The sequence below is a fragment of the Eriocheir sinensis genome, unplaced genomic scaffold (genome assembly GCF_024679095.1).
Source record: "Eriocheir sinensis breed Jianghai 21 unplaced genomic scaffold, ASM2467909v1 Scaffold1388, whole genome shotgun sequence".
Taxonomy (NCBI): Eukaryota; Metazoa; Arthropoda; class Malacostraca; order Decapoda; family Varunidae; genus Eriocheir; species Eriocheir sinensis.
In genome coordinates, this window is record NW_026110726.1 from 69,318 (window position 1) to 78,954 (window position 9,637).

A 9,637-nucleotide genomic window follows, 5' to 3' on the forward strand; every position below is an offset into this window, starting at 1 on the left:
GATGTACACCCACCTCTTCTCACCTTACAGGGAATTTCATCCACAAGATGGACGCCACAGCACCCACCAAGGGCATCAGGAAGGCCCGGAAGTTAAGCTTGTTTGGGTGTGTTTCACATAAACTGTAGAAAAGTTATGCTCTTTATTACTAAATCATAGAAGGGAAGTCCACTAGGGATGGAAAACTGTCTATGATACGTAACGTTCTTTCAGTGATCCTCCTTCAATATTCCGTACTCGCTCCAGCAATGGTTATATAGTCTTCAACTTAACGTCGAAGGACAGTTAAGGGTAAGTACTTTACAATGATACTTTATTCAGTCACGTGAGGTAAGTAGAAGTGAAGATATGAAAGGTTGAAGAGAGGCATGTTTTTGCCGAATATGCCCGCGTGGGAGGACAGACTGCAGGGCAAAACAAGCCACCGCTTTAAGGGTTAATCAGGCACACAGTTATCCACCAGCCCCAAAGGGAGGATGAACACCTGGGTGACATTCACGCCGACTGCCCGGGCCGGGATTCAAATCTGAGCGCAAGGAGTAAAAGCCAGGCCCACTGACCACAGGAGCATGGAGGCATGGTCACAGGCCTGCTAATGTTTATAGCTGTGGATTGGCATATTGGTGCATTTCCCCAAAGATGCACAAAGGCTGACCCTGAGAATTTTTTCATCAACACCAAAGCTTCATGGGGACAGTTTGGCCATTTCCAAGGAAAGGATGATGTGTGTGCATGCAAGAAATGCCAGGAAGAATGATGGGTAACATGACTCACTGGCCACACATACTGTACTGTAAGTTACAAAAATTCCTTACAAACAGCTCGTCCCTGAAACAGTCCTCGCCATGAAGCCTCAGACATTTCCTTTATCTTCAAGTTCAGGTGCTTAAGTTTCTCTTCCATGGGCATCATTTACTAGTGAATACTTCTTTCTATATAAATGAGGAGATAAAAGTGTGGAGAGTGTACAAAGCAGTGACCTGTTGGTGTCTTTCTCTGTAGTGGGCCGGGCAGGAGTCCTGAAGGCCGGGGCCTCAGCTGTTGAGGGAAACATTCACGACTCATCACTGGCCGAGTGTGTCGGTGCTAACACACTCCATTACAAGTGTACTGAGTGCCCTAACTAATGGTTTGTTATCCCATTAAGTAAAAGTAAACACTATCTGTTTCCATACTTGGCACAAAACAATAATTCCTGCATTCCTTGGCATAGTATCAAGCTGTAAATAACACATACTGGCATGTGTTAAGTATTACTGGGCTGACTTGAGGAAGAACAAATGTTACAGTTTACAAGTCACCAGGTGTAACAGTTTTCTTTGGTCACCATCCAATAGAGTAACTGTTTTGTTTCAAATCTTGCAAGACAACAATGCTATGTCTGATTTTGTTGTGTCAGCCATTAAGGGCAGACTGAAATAAATGTTACAGACATCATTATTACTGTGGTTTGCAGCATTTCCAACACAATCAAGTAACACTTTCAAAATATCACAGCCATCAGTACTTAGAGCATGTTACAGGCAGGTGGTGACATTTCCTTTGTTTTGGGCAGGCAAAACAGGCAGCCAGTGTTGTTTTGGCATAAACACATGGTAGTGAGGGCATTAAAATACTCAATAAATTTGTAAGGCAGCAGTGTTTCATCACTGCCTGCCACTCACTGACGTCCCAAACCTTACATGGGCCCAGGGAACCAAAGCTGGCTGTGGCTTCAAGCTTTGCACAGACTTAACCAATCCTTAGATTCAGAGATCAGTGTTCTGAACACTGAATCATACCTGCCAGCAGCTGTTAACCCTTTCATTGCTAATCCCTCGCAGCGAGACTATCCCCCAGGCGCACTCGGGCAGCCCAACTGAGGGAGGGGGGTCTCTTTTAACCTCAGCATCTCAAAAACTATTCATCACAGCTAAAAAACAAAAAAAAAACATTGGAAAGAGGAGGCCAAGATCTATAAGATTCGGTTATGTAAGCCTCTCCTGCAAATGTACAGGCACGTTCAGCAAGTGACGCTAGTGCTCGCTCTTTCAACCGCTGTATCTCAAAAACAATTCACCACAGCTAAAAAACAAAAACACCTTTGGAAAGAAGAGGCCAAGATCTATAAGATTCGGTTATGTAAGCCTCTCCTGCGAACGTACAGGCACGTTCAGGGGGTGTTGCCTGTGAAGACGTACATTTGTGCGTGCGTGACGGTCAACCGTAAGGCAATTACTGAGTAGCTCTCTTGATGATGGGGTGCTGGCAGGGCAGTACTGCCAAATGCAAAATTTACAACTATTTGGTCAAAAAATCAGTCAGGTGAAGCTATGAAAAAATGCCACAATATTGGACAACACCAGTTACTTGTCCGCAGATTTTCTGCCCTTTTCCGCTCTAGGCTGATATGATTTTCCACCAAATTTAGTGGAAAACCCACTCAATTGGCAGTGCTGTGGGGTGAGAAATAGTGTTGGAACACTCTCATATGCGGGAAATTTGAGTGCGACTGTCGCTCACAGCGAGGGTTTAGCACCACCGGCAAGTTACGCTGGTCCTCGCTGCAAGGATTTAGCACCACCGGCAAGTTACGCTGGTCCTCGCTGCAAGGATTTAGCACCACCGGCAAGTTACGCTGGTCCTCGCTGCAAGGATTTAGCATCAAAAGGGTTAAACACACAGGTCCAGCTGGGGGTAGGGCTGGGCTGGGCAGGTACCAGTACAGGACAGGTCCTAACAGTACTGACTCTACAACAGCACCAGACTGATGAGCAGACTGGTGCCCTGACTGTGTCACACAGTACTGCCAATACCAGTACTGGTGCCTGCCCTTACTGCCAACAGGACCTGTTGGTTGGGCTTTAACAGTCCAACAATAATAATAATAATAATAATAATAATAATAATAATAATAATAATAATAATAATAATAATAATAATAATAATAATAATAATAATAATAATAATAATACATACCTGCTTCCCTCCTTCTTGTGGCAGTGAGTGGCTCCCCTGGTGGTGGTGGTGGTGGTACAGCTGGTTCCACATCGCTGATCCTGCAAATAATGGTTCATAAATATACACTTGGAGACAGGCTGGAAAAAAAACACGGTAAAAAAGAAAAAAAAAAAGAGCATGTTCTTTTTGTTTTAATGTTTTTTTTGGTTTTAATATATATAAATAAATATATATATATATATATATATATATATATATATATATATATATATATATATATATATATATATATATATATATATATATATATATATATATATATATATATATATATATATATATATATATACACACACACACACACACACACAAGATTGGAAGAGAGCAAACATAGTACCAATTTATAAAGGAGGAAAGAGAGAGGACCCATTAAGTTACAGAGCGGTATCACTCACTAGTGTGGCTGCGAAGATATGTGAGAGGCTACTTAAAAACAGGTGGTTGGATTTTTTAGAAAGGGAGAGAATTATCTCGGATTGCCAGTTTGGATTCAGGAGAGGGAGATCTTGTGTCACCAACTCGTTATGTTATTACTCAAGGGTGACAGATTTAATACAAGAGAGAGAAGGCTGGGGGATGGAGTGTACCTGAATTTGAAAAAGGCATTCGACAAAGTACCGCACAGAAGATTAATTTGGAAAATTAAAAATAGGGGTGGAGTGGGTGATGGACTGGCTGGAGGACTTCCTAACTAACAGGGAAATGAGGACAATAATCAGGGACAAGGCTTCCAACTGGTGCCCAGTGAGGAGTGGGGTCCCACAAGGTTCAGTGCTGGCACCAATAATGTTTGCTGTTTGTATAAATGATATGGTGGAGGGAGTGACCAGCCATGTGAGTTTGTTTGCAGATGATGCAAAGCTATTGAGACGAGTCAATGATGTGAAGGACTGTGAGGCATTGCAGAGGGACCTGGACAAAATATGGGAGTGGAGTGGTACATGGCAGATGGAATTCAACCTTGGGAAATGTAAAAAAAATAGAGTTTGGGAGGAGTGGTAGAAGATGTGAATATGATTATAAGATGGGAAGTGAGATAATATGCAAAGGAGTGGAAGAAAAAGATTTGGGAGTGACTGTCTCAGAGAACATGTCACCGGACAAACACATCAACAGGATAACGGGACAAACTATGAATTTGCTGAGGAACATAAGGACGGCATTTGTGTATTTGGACGAGGAGATGATGAAGAAATTAATAGTTACAATGATAAGGCCAAGGTTGGAGTATGCAGCAGTGGTCTGGTCTCCTCACGAAAAGAAGAATATAAAAAAGCTGGAAAGAGTACAGAGAATGGCAACTAAGATGGTACCGGAACTTAGGGATCGGACTTACGAGGAGAGACTCAATAGCATGGGGCTCACAACCCTGGAGAGAAGAAGAGAAAGAGGAGACCTGATAGCGGTGTACAGGGTGGCGAGCAGGGTGGAGAATCTGGAGTGTGTGTGGAGCGAGAGGGAAATGAGAGGACATGGAAAGAAGTTGAGGGCGACCACGTGTAGGCAAGATGTGAAAAAGTTTAGCTTCCCAAACAGAAGCATTGAGTTGTGGAATGGACTGGAGGAGGAGGTGGTTTGTGCAAGAAACATTCATGATTTTAAGAAAAAGTTGGATAAGAGAGGATATGGAGACGGGACAGCGCGAGCGTAGCTCTTTTCCTGTATGTCACAACTAGGTGAATACACACACACACACACACACACACACACACACACACACACACACACACACACTGCATGAGGCAATGGGACAAGCCATACAGTCAGCGACAATTAGAGGAGTTCTGTCCCCCCAAAATTGTCAGTGATCGCTAGCTACTTTAACTAAAACAGAGTCAAGGCCTGTTGATGCTATGAAGACTCGCACACTTTAAAATCTCTCACGTGATAAGTCATGATGCACTGTGCCTATAGTCTACAAGACATTGATCCCAAGTGTTTATGCTAACATATTTCAGGTGAAGTGGTGAGAAACACTCTACCATTCAGTTATTACAAGCTAAATACTCGCACCCAAGCTTACACCATTCTCGCATTTTTGTCTAATCTCCTGCCGCATGTATAGCTTGAACCATTTTTCCAATAGATTCCACGAAGACTTACTTATGTTCAATCTGGAAAGTACCAAACAGAATCTAGTCAGTAGAACTCGTGGTAATGAGATATTCAAAAGGCCGAAACCCGCACAGTACCAAAAGGAGCCGCTGAGGGGCCGAACTCACTCTCACCAAGACTTCATACCTGTCAAGTCTTACGTTTTTTGCATAAGTCTTACGTAATTTCGGTGATTTTCAAGTCTTACAATGTAAGTTGAAAATCTTATGTTTTTTTTTTAACATGTTTGTTTTAAACAATTTGAAATATATCGTACGTGCCATATTTAAATCCATGTGAGCATGCTGAGCAATGGCTACTGTTACGGTTAGTGTGTGTGTGTGTGTGTGGGGGGGGGGGGAGGTACCTTGTGCACCCTGCTTGAGTCCGTCGGAAGTTCCATACCTGTCAAGTCTTACGTCTTTTCAACACAAACTTATGGTCTCAAACGCAAAATCTTATGGCAAGACACCACAGTAGCTTGACAGGTATGAGACTTAGCAACACAAAGGGCTGTAGCTGTCTAGGACACTGGGGAGAAAGAAACAGTGGAACACCTAATTGTAGAATGTAGCAACTACGAGAGGCAGAGAGGAGAGTTAGTACCAGAAGAAGTGATGGCCGTGATGAGCCGATGAAAAGCGATACAGGTCAAAAGATGAAGAAGGTTTGTTTTGGTTTGGAATGCCAAGTGGTATAAATCTTCCTCCAAGGTATAAATACATAATGAACAAGTAAAGTCTGTGTTCGTGATTTATTAATTGCTTTAGTGTATCAAGTGCCTAAAATTGAGAGTACACAAGTTTTTGTAGACCTCAAAACAACGAACAACAGGTCGTAGATTCAGGCTGCTTTGCAACCTAAGTTTCATAATTTCATTTATCATAACACTGCAACTCTGTCAAAGATTACTGAAGAAAATGTTCTTAATATTCATAACAATGTCACTCACCCTCTGGTTTATAGCCTTTGACTCTTTCCAGCAGGGCCTGTTTCTTGGCTTAATAATAATAATAATAATAATAATAATAATAATAATAATAATAATAATAATAATAATAATAATAATAATAATAATAATAATAATCAAGCAGTCCTACCTTAAGATGAAGCAGCTGTTGGGTGTGAGTGGCAAAGTCTGGGCAGGAGTGAAGCAGATGGTGTCTGGCTCCTGAGGTACAGCTGTGAGTGGCTGGAGCAGTGAGTGTGGCAGCCACCCTCCACAGCCTGGGTCACCACACACCTGCAGGCCATGACAGGGGTTACCAGGAGGCATATTCCCCAAGTCTGTACTCTTGAGCAGGGCAGGATAGGTGAGGTTAGGTTAGGGAAAGTTAGGTAAGGTTTGGTTGGAGTTACTTAACATAATTTTGGGAGGGAAGACCTTCAGAAAAATGGCTCCAATGTCGGGGTTGTAGAAATTGGTGACATGCAGATTGCACAACTGGAGTAGGCCTAGATCTGTATGTAAGTCAAAACTGCGAGTCTGATTAGGCATTACAGTATTGCTATAAATAAAAAAAATAGTAATACTGTAATGCCTAATCAGACTCGCAGTTTTGACATACATGCAGATCTAGGCCTACTCCAGTTGTGCATTCTGCATGTTTAAGTTTTTGAAAGGCATCCATAAGTGAACACTTTTGAGTTTGAGACTATAAGGAAGTTGGTGTTTTTAACTGTTTCAGATATCAATATTCATAGAAAGGACATATTTTATCAAATTAATTTAATATTTAGTTCCATATATTTTTCATGAAAGTAGATGCTCCTTCTGTTACAAAAATTCAGAAGAAAGGGAAGCTAGTCTAATATTACTAGTCTAAAAGAAGGGGATACCTTTTAGAAAGTTAATTAATTGTAGTTTTACATTCTATTCATTAGGAGACACAAATATGACTGTGTTCCTATATTTCACATCGAGAGATTTATAGGCTATAGTTTTCAAAAAGGGAATACATTTTATATTTTTATAATGTGAAAAAATATTTTCCTTATGTTTCTGTGAGTTTTATTATTGTAAGCCAGAGTGGGGTAAACCTAGCTGGGCGTTATCGCGATAAGTTATCGCGATACTTTATCGCTGATAACAAAATCGGGTTATCGGCCATCCGCTACTTATTTAAATATATATCGGTATCTTCGTTACTTGTGTAACCAAACTAGCGATAATCGCTACTTTTTTCCGCCTCAGAAAAAAAAAACGTTGTCTCCTTCCTACTGCGCATGCGTGGCCCGGGCGCCCGGTGTTGTATGAAAAAACTTCGGGGTATGAAATATCTTCGGTGAAGAGATTTCATAATTACAGCATCAACATTAAAACACTGGGTTTTTTTTATGTTAGACTCAAAAATCAATATATCAAAGAGAAAAATCATTTAACTTTGCCCCCAAAATTATTATTCACTGCCTCAAATTTGATACTCCATATTCGTTTGTGAGCATGCCATGGTATTGAAGGCTCCCGGTGTTGTGTTATTTGGTGTCCCACCGTCAAAAGCTGGCACTTTTGTTTACAAACACTGGTCTCTCGTGAACTGCACATGTTCAGACCAGTAAGCGTAGCCCTGTACAGTCTCACAAAGCTTTTTAACACATTAAGAGTTGCTGGAAGGCTGAATCATACATACAGTACCACCATCCTCGCTGTTTCTAGAACGACACTCTGTACATATAAATACAACTCGTACAGAGTGTCGTTCTAGAAACAGCGAGGATGGTGGTAGTGGTACTGTATGTCTGATTCAGCCTTCCAGCAACTCTTAATTACGGTTAAAAAGCTTTGTGAGTACAAAAGCGCCAGCTGTTGACGGTGGGACACCAAATAACACAACACGGTTCAGGGGTTTCCAGTGTTACCGTCCATATGTACGTGTCAATGTGTGGTTTTAAGGTTTTGTAAGTTTTCTAAAAAAGATAATGAAAATTTGAATTCATCTATGTTTTTTTATTTGAAATATCAATATAGTATCGTTTTCGCCTATCGTACTTATCACTAGCTAGTATCGGAATTGTGGATTTATATCGGGTATCGGTTGTCAGTTATCGCCTATATTTGTGTTTCCAGTTAACGAATATCGGTTATCACCGATAAGGTTTTCCATTATCAGTTATCGGTTATCGGGAATAAGGTTTTCTGTTATCGTGCCCAGCTATGGGGGTAAAAGGCCTACCCAGTGGGCATTCCACCCCACATGCGGGGTAAGAAGCCCCCTTTATTATTTTTTTTAATTGTCATTATAATAAAGTCAAAATCATAATAAATGGACATAATATATTCCATAGATAGGCCTTAGCCTAAGCTTTCAACAGAACTTTTTTTCAAAATTCTATTGCAAAAAATGTGGCTACAACAGTCAATCTCCCTTAAGGGGGGCAACTTGCCCCACCTTACCCTACTGTATATCTGATTCAGCCTTCCAGCAACTCTTAATGTGTTAGAAAGCTTTGTGAGACTGTACAGGGCTACGCTTACTGGTCTGAACATGTGCAGTTCACAAGAGAGCAGTGTTTGTAAACAAAAGCTCCAGCTGTTGAAGATGGGACACCAAATAACACAACACCGGGTGCCTTCAACACCATGGCATGCTCATAAACGAATATGTAATATCAAATTTGAGGCAGTGAATAATAATTTTTTGGGCAAAGTTAAATGATTTATCTCTTTGATATATTGATTTTTGGGTAATAAAAAAATAAGCTAGTGTTTTAGTGTTGATGATCTAAGTATGAAATCTCTTCACCGAAGATATTTCATACCCCGAAGTTTTTTCATACAACACCGGGCGCCCGGGCCACGTGTAGGGAGGAGACAATGTTTTTTTTCTTCTGAGAGGCGGAAAAAAGTAGCGATTATCGCTAGTTTGCTTACAAAACTAAAAAAGATACCGATATATATTTAAATAAGTAGCGGATGGCCGATAACCCGATTTTGTTATCAGCGATAAAGTATCGTGATAACTTATTGCGATAATGCCCAGCTATGGTAGTAGTAGTAGTAGTAGTATCCTTACCTCGCCCCCTTCCTTCCTTCTTTCCTTCCCTCCTCTTCCTTTTTTCTTTCCTTCTATCCTTTCCTCCTCCCCTTCACTTCTTTCTTTCCCTTCCTGTCTTCCTTCCTTCTCTCTTTCCCTCCTTTCATTCATCAATTTCTGCTTTCCTTTCCTCCCTTTCTTCCTTTCCATCTCCTCTCTTTCCTTCCTTTCTTTCTATATAAAATTCATAACAATGTCACTCACCCTCTGGTTTATAGCCTTTGACTCTTTCCAGCAGGGCCTGTTTCTTGGTTAATAATAATAATAATAATAATAATAATAATAATAATAATAATAATAATAATAATAATAATAATAATAACAATAATAATAATCAAGCAGTCCTACCTTAAGATGAAGCAGCTGTTGGGTGTGAGTGGCAAAGTCTGGGCAGGAGTGAAGCAGATGGTGTCTGGCTCCTGAGGTACAGCTGTGAGTGGCTGGAGCAGTGAGTGTGGCAGCCACCCTCCACAGCCTGGGTCACCACACACCTGCAGGCCATGACAGGG

General features: G+C 41.0%; 1 long non-coding RNA gene across 2 annotated transcripts; it reads right to left on the reverse strand.

The window, feature by feature from the left end:
* Positions 1-2,931: 2,931 nt before the first annotated feature.
* Positions 2,932-9,631, reverse strand: LOC126989953 (uncharacterized). 2 transcript variants are annotated; one of them, XR_007743909.1, is made up of 3 exons: positions 9,477-9,631; positions 6,195-6,337; positions 2,932-3,038 (listed from the first exon to the last, which is right to left on the reverse strand). It is a non-coding gene; the product is annotated as an uncharacterized LOC126989953 (long non-coding RNA). The 2 variants fall into 2 exon arrangements; XR_007743910.1 differs by lacking the exon at positions 2,932-3,038 and adding an exon at positions 3,375-4,369.
* Between the last annotated feature and the right edge of the window lie 6 nt (positions 9,632-9,637).